This window comes from Gambusia affinis, linkage group LG01 (genome assembly GCF_019740435.1).
Source record: "Gambusia affinis linkage group LG01, SWU_Gaff_1.0, whole genome shotgun sequence".
In the NCBI taxonomy this organism is placed as follows: Eukaryota; Metazoa; Chordata; class Actinopteri; order Cyprinodontiformes; family Poeciliidae; genus Gambusia; species Gambusia affinis.
Window position 1 is genome coordinate 41731695 of NC_057868.1, and position 12173 is coordinate 41743867.

A 12173-nucleotide genomic window follows, 5' to 3' on the forward strand; every position below is an offset into this window, starting at 1 on the left:
ATCCATCCATCAACCATCCAACCAACCATCCATCATCATCCATCCATCCATCCAACATTCATCCATCATCCATCCAACAAACATTCATCCATCCATCCATCATCCATCCATCCATCAACCATCCATCATCATCCATCCATCCATCAACCATCCAACCAACCATCCATCATCATCCATCCATCCATCAACCATCCATCCAGCATTCATCCAACCATCCAACCAACCATCCATCATCATCCAACCATCCACCATCCATCCATCCATCTATCCATCCATCCATCCAACAAACATTCATCCATCCAACATTCATCCATCATCCATCCAACAAACATTCATCCATCCATCCATCTATCCATCCATCCATCCAACAAACATTCATCCATCCAACAAACATTCATCCAACCATCCAACCAACCATCCAACATTCATCCAACCATCCAACCAACCATCCATCATCATCCATCCATCCAACCAACCATCCATCCATCCAACATATCATCCATCCATCCATCCAACCATCCATCCATCCATCCAACATCCATCCATCATCCATCCATCCATCCAACTGTTTTTCTCTCTGTCTCATCAGCCTCAGATTAAAGAGTTGGACTGATACACGCAGCGCGTGCTAGGGGTGTGTATGCGCGTGCGTTGGTCTTTCGTGTCATAGTTTAACCAGCTATCTGTGCTGTAAGCCTTCCTGGCTAATTAGCGTGTGTGTGTGCGTGTGTGTGTGTGTGTGTGTGCGTGCGCGCGTGTGTGTGTGTGTGTGTGTGTGTGAGATTGAGTGTTTGGTGTGCGGGGGGGAGAGGGGGGCGTGTGCGCGCACCACCCCGCGGTTCAGTTCAGAGTGGTTCGGCCCAACTGGGGGCTGTCCGTGTCTGAGCCGAGCCGAGCCAGGCTGAGAGAGCGCCGCAGCTCCGAACCTCCAGGCTGGATTTTTACCGCTCCGGTACCAGGATCTGCCGGTCCGGACCAACCGAACCTCAGTCCGCCCAGACCGGAACCGCGCGGCTGCGGCAGAAAAAGAAAACGGCGGCCGAGGCGCGCGCCTCTTTGGATTTAAATATCTGATTGGACTTTTCTGCGCGTGCACATCCAGGTAAGTCCGCGCGTGAGGGAGATTGTCGGTTTCGGGGGGAGTGGACCGGGACCGGTACCGGGCCGGTGTGCTGAGAGGGGGAGGAGGAGGAGGAGGAGGGGGGTGTTTTTGGGGAAAACGCCTCGCTCCGTTTCTGCGTGGAAATTTCCTCCTGTTTTCCTCAGTGGGGGGTGGAGGGGTGATGCTGCCCCCCTCTCTCTGTGGGCTCCGAACCGGCCGGGGTTCGGTACCGGGTTCGGGGTTTTAGGCTGACCCTGCTTTTGTGGGGGAGGGGGCCACGGCTCCATTAAGGAGAACAAAGGGGGGAGCAGCTTCAGCTCAGCGGGCCGAACCGGGCCGAACCCCTGAACGGATCGGAACTTTGGCTCTGCTGGATCAAAACCGACACCGAATTTTCTGCTCCAGGTTCTGGTTCTGATCCTCAGGGCCGCAGCCTGACCGGACCGGATTGGAGATATTTGCTCATTCATCTTGTTTCTTCTGTTTAGTCAGATAAACCTGATCGATTCAGTCCGGATCAATGATCCGATTAGTTCTCAAGAACCGAATCAGTTAGAATCAACCGGAAGTCACGGATCGTCCAGAACCAATCTGTGATCTAGATGAGCTGATCACGTCACATCCAGACCGATCTGAAGCAACTGGTTCTGAAGTTCAGCACCAATCCATCAATAATCGATAATCAATTTACTTCATTAGAGGAGGAGGAGCTCCAGCTGCTCAATAACTAACCGATCGGTTCTGATCAGCGGTCCGGTTCTGCTCATCATAACCAACATAGATCCATTCTTTAGGAAAACGAACAGATTCCGATTCTTTTGCTAACAAACTGAATCTGTTCAGGTTTCACTTCTGATCTTTCAGTTCGGTTCTGGTGCTGGTGCTGGTTCTGGTTCGGTTCTGGTTCATGGCTCAATCTCTTAATGGTTTGTGAGTGGTGCTGTTATAGCAGCATGCTTTGGACCAGATCCTCCAGAACCAGAACCGGGTCCTGTCTGTGGAGCACTGAGCATGTGCAGCAGCTTCAGATTCTTTTGGGCCGAGCCGGGCCTGAGGCCGACAGGGGGCTGAAGCAGACCCATGTGCCGGTTTTGATGGGACCGGGACGACCCGGGTCGGGAGGTCCAAATCCAGATCAGGAACATGTTCAGATTTGATGCTCTGATGGTTCTGATCAGGTCCAGTTGATCAGAACCGTTCAGCACCAATAATCATCAGATTATTGATCGATGTTCCAGTTATTGATCAGATTGGATCCAACCAGCTGCTTTCAGTCTGAATTTAAAGGAATTCAGGGTTTCAGCTGGTTTTCAGTTTTCTGGAAGTTTGTTCCAGATCTGTGGTGCATAGAAGCTGAATGCTGCTTCTCCATGTTTAAAGGATTAAAGATCTGCTGCTGGATCAAGCTGCTGGTTCTGGTTCTGGATGCAGAACCAGAACCAGCAGCTTGATCCAGCAGCAGATCTTTAATCCTTTCAGTGATTTATAAACTACCAGTAGAACCAGGTGGTGTCTCCATCCTCCTGGTTCTAGTCAGAACTCCAGCAGCAGCGTTCTGGACCGTTGGGTTGTCAATCAGACCTGTGAAGACGCTGCTGCAGGAATCAAACTCCTGGATGAGTTTCTCTGATCTGAGACTTTAGTCTCTGGTTCTGGAAATGTTCTGAAGGCCCACTGTGGAACCGGCTTTATGTGGCTCTGGAGGGTCAGAGGTCATCAGTTAGTCCAGAACCTCCAGCGGTCCGGTCTGGAGGCTCTCAGCTCAGTGACCCAGTTCTCCATAAACAACGCTTTGTTGCAGAGTTTAACCCTCAACCTGTGTGGATTGGAGCCACACTGATGAGGTCAGCACTGCAGTGCATGCTGGGCTGGAGGTCAGGGGTCAGTCTGCATCAGCTGGTCGAAGCTGGATCTGGACATTACAGTGAAACGAGTTATCTGAAGCGCTGGTTCTGGTTCTCCCTGCTGGTCCCGCCTCCTGGTTGTCCTGGTAACAGCCGTGTATCTTTGTGGTGTTATTGGAGACCCATCAGTGTGTTGCAGTGTGGGCCAGGGTCTGCCAGCCAATCGGACAGCAGCTGTCGGTCAGAGCTGAGGATGGAAGTGTCTGATTGGTTGCTGAGGTTCTGAACCCAAACCGATCTAACCTCCTGGTTCTTCTGGGAACTGTCCAAAGGTTCTGGAAGTTTGCTTGAAACTGAAGACAACAGCTTTGGTTCTGGTTCTGTTGGGTTCTGAGAACCAGCCGTTCAGGTTCCAAACCTGACCACCTGCAGAACCTTTAAAGAGCCGGTATCCATTTATAAGCAGCAGCTATTTTACCTTCAGTTGTTATGAAATCTTTCATATATCAAATATGACTTTAAATAAATGTGACTTCTTGATGCAATGCCTTGAAATTGGGTCTGTCTCTTTAAGAACTGCTCTTTCTGAAGCTCCGCCTCCAGAACGTCATCCCAACATGGCTCCTCTATTAACCCTTTAACATCTTTTCCAGCGTTGCTCTGAGCAGCAGTTCCTATGATGAGCTCAGCAGCTGTTTGCTAATTGCTGCTGGCTAGTCTAAAGGAGCCGAGTGGGGGAGGAGCTGCATCTCGAAAGGCGGGGCTATGTCCACCCAGATGTTTTAACAGCTGGATGGTTGCCATGGAGATTAAAGAAATTTTCCAACATGAAAGAATCAGAGCTACACGGCAGGGAAGACCATGATGATTTACACCAGGGGTTTTCAAACTCCAGCCCTCCAGTCTGTCCTGCAGGTTTTAGATGAGCCACAGGTACAAAACCCTGGAATGAAACGGATTAATTTCCTCCTCCAGGTGTGGATCAGTTGTCCAGAACCTTAATGATCTCATTATTCTATTATTCTATTCAGTTGGTGCAGCAGAGGCACATCTAAAAGTTGCAGGACACCGGGCCTTGCGGACTGGAGTTTGACACCCTGATTTACACGATACCGGCCCTTTAAGAACAGACGGGCAGCTTGAGCTTCTGCCTGGGACCAATGAGAGCAGCGAGATCCGGGTCCAGCTGGAGGACTGGACGGTGTCCTCCGGGTTTCCTGACAAACTCAGGATGAGGAAACAATCTAGTAACTCTTTTCACCTCCAGCAGCTGGACGTGTGTCTCCTTCCTGTCTGAAGCGGGTGCAGCTCTTTAAGTTGTGTTTTGCCATTTCTCTCCATCGCTCTGCGTCGCGTCGCTCCGCGATCCGATTCTTCTAACTGAGAAGTTGCTTTGAGGCGGCCGTTGTCCGGTACCGCCTCGGAACCGGACCCGGTTCCACTGGACTCGTGGTTCCTTCACACTGTCCAGATTCATGAATAGAAACGGTCTGATGACTCGGCAGTCGCCAGGCGGATCGGAGGAGGAGGAGGGGCTTGTTGGCATGGAAGGAACCATCCAATCATCTGGGATGGAAACAAAACCAAGGAGATAACTTCATGGGGTCAAAGGTCAAATCCTTTTTTCATCACAGACAAGAAGTGGAGTACAAGAAAAATTCATCTGGAATAAATTTTTATGAATGAATGAACAGAACCAGAACCAGAACCAGGGGCCTGAAGAGGCCGAGCGCCTGGAGCCTGGTTCTGGTTCTGGTTCTGGGGATTACTGTGGAAGTAATCCTGTGAAGATGAAGACCATCATCCTCTTCATCAGAGCGTCTTCAGTCAGGCTCTTTCAGCTTCGTGTAACACAGACTGCTACAGGAGATACATGTGGAAAATTTATGATTTACTACATTTAATTTTTCTTTGGGATCAATACAGCGGTCCAGTTCGGACCGATCGGCTCTGGTCCAGTCCGGGTTAATATAACTGCTACCTGTTATATTCTCAGGCGGCCCAGCAAGGAGCAAGTGCTGAGGTCAAAGGTCACGTCTCACTGGTATGGTCCGTATCGGTGGTTCTGTCTGGGCCCAGCCGGGTCCAGAAGATGAGAAGTTGTGGTAAACGTCCCGGTGGTTCTGATGTCATAACTTCATGTCATTAAAGGCCCAGCAGCAGGCGGCTGAGGTCAGAGGTCAAAGTCCCTTGTTGCCGTGCAGCCTGGGAGCTTCTGCCTGGTTTCCTGATTTCTTTTTCTTTTTTTAAAGTTTATTTTTGTTATTTTTACAGTTTTAGAGACACACATACATGCATTGAAGAGTTTGACCCCCCCTCACAAAATATTACAGAGCAACTAGTTTGACGGGAGCAGCTGAGTGACGATCAACAAGGAAAACAACTAAAGCAAGAAAATAGATAATTACATTAATTCTACAGTTGGTGTCAGGCGCCGATGGCTGATCCATTTCTTCCAGTATTTATTGTACTTATAAGAGGCAAGTCTTAATGAAAAAGTCTGTTTCTCCATTGCATGAATTTCCTCAATTATGAGATGTCATGATTTCTTGGCGGATAAAATAAATTAAAACTAGTCAGGCCTTACAGCTAAAAAACAAGGAAAATTTCACTTTTCCACTGGATAAAATCCAACACCAACATGTTTGAAAAATCCCTGTTATTGATTATCTCTGATTCCGTATTTATAGATCCAGTGATGTGCAATGAGGCTCTGGCGGAATCATATTTACCAATATAAACCCCTCCATGTGGTTTTCATTCAGGGACTTAGCGCATGCGCAGAAACGCTGTTACACAAATTGTTTTATCCGTGTTGTAACAAAAGGTGGTTAAGGTGCAGCAAAAGGAATATTTATTGGATTGAGAAAGTCAGTATCAGTGGCAGCAGAGCACCACACCCAGAGACAGCGTGGACACCGAAGGTCACATGTTTAGTGCTGCACATCAGCCACAGAGCGGCTGCACCAGCTCATACGGGCCGGGCCGTAACAGCGGCAGAACAATTCATTTCACTCAATGAAACTTATTCATCTGTACTGTCCTCCACAACAAAGATCAAATGAATCAGAAAAACTGGTGAAGTACAACTCAAAACCGCTTTTTTTGGCGCTCTGTGTCAGCTACCCTACACGCAGACTCGTTTCCATGGCAACTGACAACAACGCCACTTTATGTTTCTGCATCCAACACCAAAAACAAAACAAAACACTCAAATATTTTCCACTCAGCATAAAACATTCAGTCTGCTCCAGTAGTTTGTTTTTAGGTTTAATGTTTATTTAGCGATTATTAATAAGTGATCGCTGTGCTAGCTCGTAGCTACTGCTGCTATTAGCTAAGATAACATAGCAGTTTGCTGGTTACATTTCTTTTCTGCATTTTTTACACATAGCCTACCAACTGTAGCCACAAAACGCACATTTCATTAGAAAACTAAACAAAAAAAATGTTACTTATAAATGAAGTCCTTCTCATGCACAAAAATATTTCTGGTAAAAGTCCTCCTTATTTTCCTTCAGCTTTAAAAGTCTCTGTCTCAGCAGAGATCGCTGCCAGTGAAGCTCCAGCTGTTTGTTTTCAGTCTTTTTGGTGCTGAGCTGCTTTGACACCGTTAGCTGAAACAATGACAACTAGCTGGAGCAGCTTTGTCTCCTCAGGAACTGCTGAAAGTATAGAAATGTAGTCATCCATATTTACATTGAAAGAGGCAATAATTAATATATCGCTGCACTTTACTTACTGTATGTCTGGGATCATGAGCGCCCCCTGCCATCAGGCCAGAGAACTGCCTGCCTCGCCTCCAATCTGTTCTCTGGGTTCTGATGCTGCTCAGCACAGGAAACACGTCACACAATATGGCAATTTAAATAATTTTATCATATATATATGTGGGTATAATTGGGCTTGTTCTAGCACAAGTATGTTTGTATTTAAAGGTACGCTGTTAACTGTATAACTATTGCATTGTCTTTACACTGTACCTCATGTTAAAGCATAAATAAATTTTGGAAAAAAATAAATAATTTTATCATTACGTATTATTTTGCAGCCTCATCTGCCTCCCTAACCGCACGTCACTGCATAGGTTATATATTTAAATGTAAACCCTAAAACAGCAAAGATTTTACATCTGCTAGCAAACAGGAACACTGAGTTAACTGAAGTAGCTAATACTAGCTCAGAATAAGTAATAAATCCAAATGCTTCTGCTGGGCTTTGTCTTATATTAAAGTGAGCAAAAAGTGATATATATTTGACATTATGTGTAATTTTCTACTAAGAAGAGAAAATCTGTAGATTTGTCCAATTAGCTAGCTGAGCAACTAGCCTTTAGCCTACATCTTAGACTATAGCTTTTCTTTTTAAATCTTCCTGATTAGCTCTGTTGCCTGATTAAGTATGACAAAATGTATGATAATCAAAACAGGTGGTCGTTAGCTGTGGCTATCTAAGCAGCTAGCCTTCCTGTTTGTTCTGTTGGGTTCTCTCTGTAGTCGGATGATTTTTCTTCAAATATTTTAAAGGAATAAATAATTTTGATTTCAGTGTTTTAGCAGATCAAATTCTGTTAGTGGCTCCATTAGCGCCATTATTACCACACATCTGAGGCTACCTGCATCCTGCTGCTATTTCATTAGCAGGATGAGAGAGTGAGAGAGAACTGTTCAGTGAAACAGAGAACTGTTCAGTGAAAGGGAGAACTGTTCAGTGAAACAGAGAACTGTTCAGTGAAAGGGAGAACTGTTCAGTGAAACAAGAGAACTGTTCAGTGAAACAGAGAACTGTTCAGTGAGAGAGAAAGAACTGTTCAGTGAAACAAGAGAACTGTTCAGTGAAACAAGAGAACTGCTCAGTGAAACAAGAGAACTGTTCAGTGAAACAGAGAACTGTTCAGTGATATGGAGAACTGTTCAGTGAAACAAGAGAACTGTTCAGTGAAACAAGAGAACTGTTCAGTGAAACAGAGAACTGTTCAGTGATATGGAGAACTGTTCAGTGAGAGAGAGAGAACTGTTCAGTGAAACAAGAGAACTGTTCAGTGAAAGGGAGAACTGTTCAGTGAAACACTGTTCAGTGAAACAGAGAACTGTTCAGTGAAACAGAGAACTGTTCAGTGAAACAGAGAACTGTTCAGTGAAACAAGAGAACTGTTCAGTGAAACAGAGAACTGTTCAGTGATATGGAGAACTGTTCAGTGAGAGAGAGAGAACTGTTCAGTGAAACAAGAGAACTGTTCAGTGAAAGGGAGAACTGTTCAGTGAAACAGAGAACTGTTCAGTGAAACAGAGAACTGTTCAGTGAAACAGAGAACTGTTCAGTGAAACAGAGAACTGTTCAGTGAGAGAGAGAACTGTTCAGTGAAACAAGAGAACTGTTCAGTGAAAGGGAGAACTGTTCAGTGAAACAGAGAACTGTTCAGTGAAACAGAGAACTGTTCAGTGAAACAGAGAACTGTTCAGTGAGAGAGAGAGAACTGTTCAGTGAAACAGAGAACTGTTCAGTGAGAGAGAAAGAACTGTTCAGTGAAACAAGAGAACTGTTCAGTGAAACAAGAGAACTGTTCAGTGAAACAGAGAACTGTTCAGTGATATGGAGAACTGTTCAGTGAAACAAGAGAACTGTTCAGTGAAACAGAGAACTGTTCAGTGAAACAGAGAACTGTTCAGTGATATGGAGAACTGTTCAGTGAAACAGAGAGTTCAGTTAGAGAGAGTACAGAGGAGGTGAGGAGGCGCTTCAGCCTTTCAGTGGAAGGTTCTGGATGTTTGAGTTTCTTTTACAGAACTTCTTGTCTCTCTTCATGTTTGTTTTTAGTCCTTCTGAATCGTTCTGTGTGGAACCGTTGCTGTTGCAGCTGAAGTTCCCTCAGATGAAACAGTGATGTCTGTTTCTCCAGGTAGACGTTTGCTGCTCGCGCTGTGGTCATCGGTAAATGAAAATTTCCTGTAGACTTTTTCTCCGTGGTTTTGCAGTGGGTCCAGAACCAGGTCGGCCCGGGTCCAGTTGTGACTTAGCTCTAGGATCAGCAGCGCTCTGGTTTTCAGACAGACTGTGAAACAGATAGATGTCTCCTATGAAAAGGGATGCAGTGTTTTGCTATGAACTGTCTACACCAGGGGTCTCAAACTCCAGTCCTGCAGTTTTTAGATGTGCCTCCACCTTGTGTAGATCAGTTCTCCAGAGCCTTAATTATTCTATTCAGGTTTGGTTCAGCAGAGGCACATCTAAAAGTTGCAGGACTGCGGCCCTCGAGGCCTGGAGTTTGAGACCCCTGATCTACTCTATGACTAGATAAGGTGAAATATAAGTTTTAAGTAAGAAAAAAATAGCGAGGCAGAAGGAAGCAGGTCAGTTATGCTTGACTTTGACAAACTTAAATAGATGTGCTGTGGAATAAAGTGTGTTTTGGTTCAGCTCAAAAATAAAAAGGCGACCTACACACACACTGACAGATCATCAGTAGAGCAGGTGTTTAAATTAGCTAATAGCCACAGCTCTGTTAGCATAGCTAATAGCAGCGGTGGCTAATCAACCACAGTGATTATTTATTAATAATCGCAAAATACACATCAAGCCTAAAAATCCCAAACTGTAACGATCTGAATGTTTTGCTCTATGTGGGAAATGTTTGAGTGTTTTTGGTGCTGAATCCTGATACATAAAGTTGCATTGTTGCCAGTTGCAATGGCAACGAGTCTACGTGTAACATAAAGCGGACAGAGAGCGAGTAAAATAGAATGAGTAGTTTTGAGTTATTTCTCCCATTGCATAGCTCTAAATGAATCTCTAGGTTTCACTTTAACAGAGCAGTTCTACCGGCTATGAGCGGCAGGTAAAGAATAATCTGATTAGGGAAGCAATAAATCTGTGGTCTAACCTTTTGTGGCGATAGTTTGATAACATGTTTTGGAAATTACCTCATTTTGTCCAACATCCGGGCTGCACAGTGGTGCAGTTGGTAGAGCTGTTTCCTTGCAGCAAGAAGGTCCTGGGTTCGATTCCCGGCCCGGGGTCTTTCTGCATGGAGTTTGCATGTTCTCCCTGTGCATGGTGGGTTCTCTCCGGGTTCTCCGGCTTCCTCCCACAGTCCAAAAACATGACTGTCAGGTTAATTGGTCTCTCTAAATTCTCCCGAGGTGTGAGCGTGTGAATGGTTGTGTGTCTCTGTGTTGCCCTGAGACAGACAGGCGACCTGTCCAGGGTGACTCCGTGACCCCGTGACCCCGCCTCTCGCCCGGAATGTAGCTGGAGAGGAACCAGCAACCCTCCTGACCCCATTAGGGACGAAGGGTGAACAGAAAATGGATGGATGGATGGATGGATGTTCAACATCCTCCATATAAAATCCAAACCAGTGCCAGATTATTGGTCCAGCTGTTTCTCCTCAGAACTAAACTAGTTCATCCGATTCCTCTTCAGTTTCTGTTTCATTCACGGCTCAAACTCTCGCTGTCACCATGATTGTTTTCTCCACGCAGCTGATTGGTAGAAAACTTTCAGGTTGGGAGGGGCGAGGGACTGGTGATGCATTCATAGGGTGTCTGATAAACCATACTCGCAGTGAATTTGACGGTGAACGTTTATTATTTGAACGACAATTTATACTCGATGATTGTGGTATAGCTATTTTAACTATCATAAATTTAAAATATCGCGATGTATCGAGTACACTCGATACATCGCCCAGGCCAACAGTGAAGCCATTGCGTTTCTCTGGCGCGTTAACTATTAGCAGCCGAAGTTGGAAATTACAGAGGCCGGCTGGGCAGAGCCGGCAGGGAAACTAAAGAGACGTATTAATGTTATCAATGTGTTATTAATATGTTATTAATGTGAGAATGCATTAATGCCTCATTTTGTCCGTCTACTGCATCTGGAGCTTCAGGTTCTCCAGTGTCTCTGTGGTTCAGAGTTTGATGGTTTCTCTCCTGTTGTTTTGTCTTTTTTAAAGATGCTGAGCTAAAGAGATGGCTCAGTTTATTCCGTTTGCTGGTTTTCCACATCAGAACCGGCCCATTTGTTGTTCAAAGACAGTAGAAAAAATCCAGTTAGTTGATGTTTGTGTGTGCCTGGTTCTGGTTCTGGTTCTGGTTCTGGTTCTGGGCTCTGTTCCAGGCGGTTACACCCTCAGCCAGAACCATGAAGGTTAACTAACCCTGACTTCACCTGCAGAAGATCCAGGATTTCAAGAACATGAGATGTTCAGGAACAGTTGATCCACTGAAGGCTCCTGCTGAGCAGAACATCTGGACCAGAACATCTGGACCAGAACATGGGGAGCTCTGGACGGGGGATGATTCTCTGAAACCCGGCACAGTCAGAGAAACTCTCTGTGTCGTTACTGTGGCCAGCTCCCTGTGACACACACTCTCATACACACACACACACACACACACACACACACACACACACACACACACACACACACACACACACACACACACACACACACACACACACACAGGGACAAAGAGGCAGTGAAAGATCAGCACATTAGTTAATTAGCCTGCTGAGCTGAAGGGGAGAGGTCGACAGATGGAACGCTGGCTGTGTGTGTGTGTGTGTAGTGTGTGTGTCACAGGGTTAATTGTTGAACGTACTTTCCTGAGCGTCTCTCTGCGGGGCTGAGAAATTTACCACTGCCCTGTTCTGGTTCAGTTCTGGTCAGAATCAGCAGGTTCTGCTGTGATTTTATATTTCTGAGCGGGTTTCACTCGGCTATGTTGGAGACGTTTTCCGGACCCACTGCTCCTTGTGGGGAAACGCTGTTTTTATGTTAGCGGTTTAGGACTAAGGTGTGAATTGGGTTTTGGTTTCGGTCAGAGGTAAGAGGTTAAAGGTTAGGGTGTAAAAATGAATGGAAGGCCATGGAAAGTCCTCACAAAGAGAGAGAGACAAACGTGTGTGTGAGGCAGATTGAGATATTGATCAGTTTCCGTCTGATTGTCTAATAAAGCTGAAGGAAACCTGAGCTGGGTCCGATCTCCGACTGTCAGCTACACACCTTAGCTTATTCCTAACCATTACATACTTAACCCTAAACCGAACCAAAACTCAATTCACACCTTAGTCCTAAATCTGCCCCCTGACCCACAAACAGTGATTCCTCTTGTGGGGCCCAGGCTTCGGTCCCCACAAAGAGCAGCGGTCCCCACAATGTATGTGTCAGGAAAATGGTCCCCACAAGGTTTACAAACAAACCCCCCAACACACACACACACACA

General features: G+C 45.8%; 1 protein-coding gene across 1 annotated transcript in view; it reads left to right on the top strand.

Moving 5' to 3' along the window:
- Positions 1–829: 829 nt before the first annotated feature.
- plxna3 (plexin A3) overlaps positions 830–12173 on the top strand; it is a 54486-nt gene continuing 43142 nt past the window's right edge. The window contains exon 1 of the mRNA XM_044115123.1: positions 830–1102. The gene's annotated coding sequence lies outside the window, so the exon portion shown is untranslated. The remainder of the gene's footprint in view (positions 1103–12173) is intronic.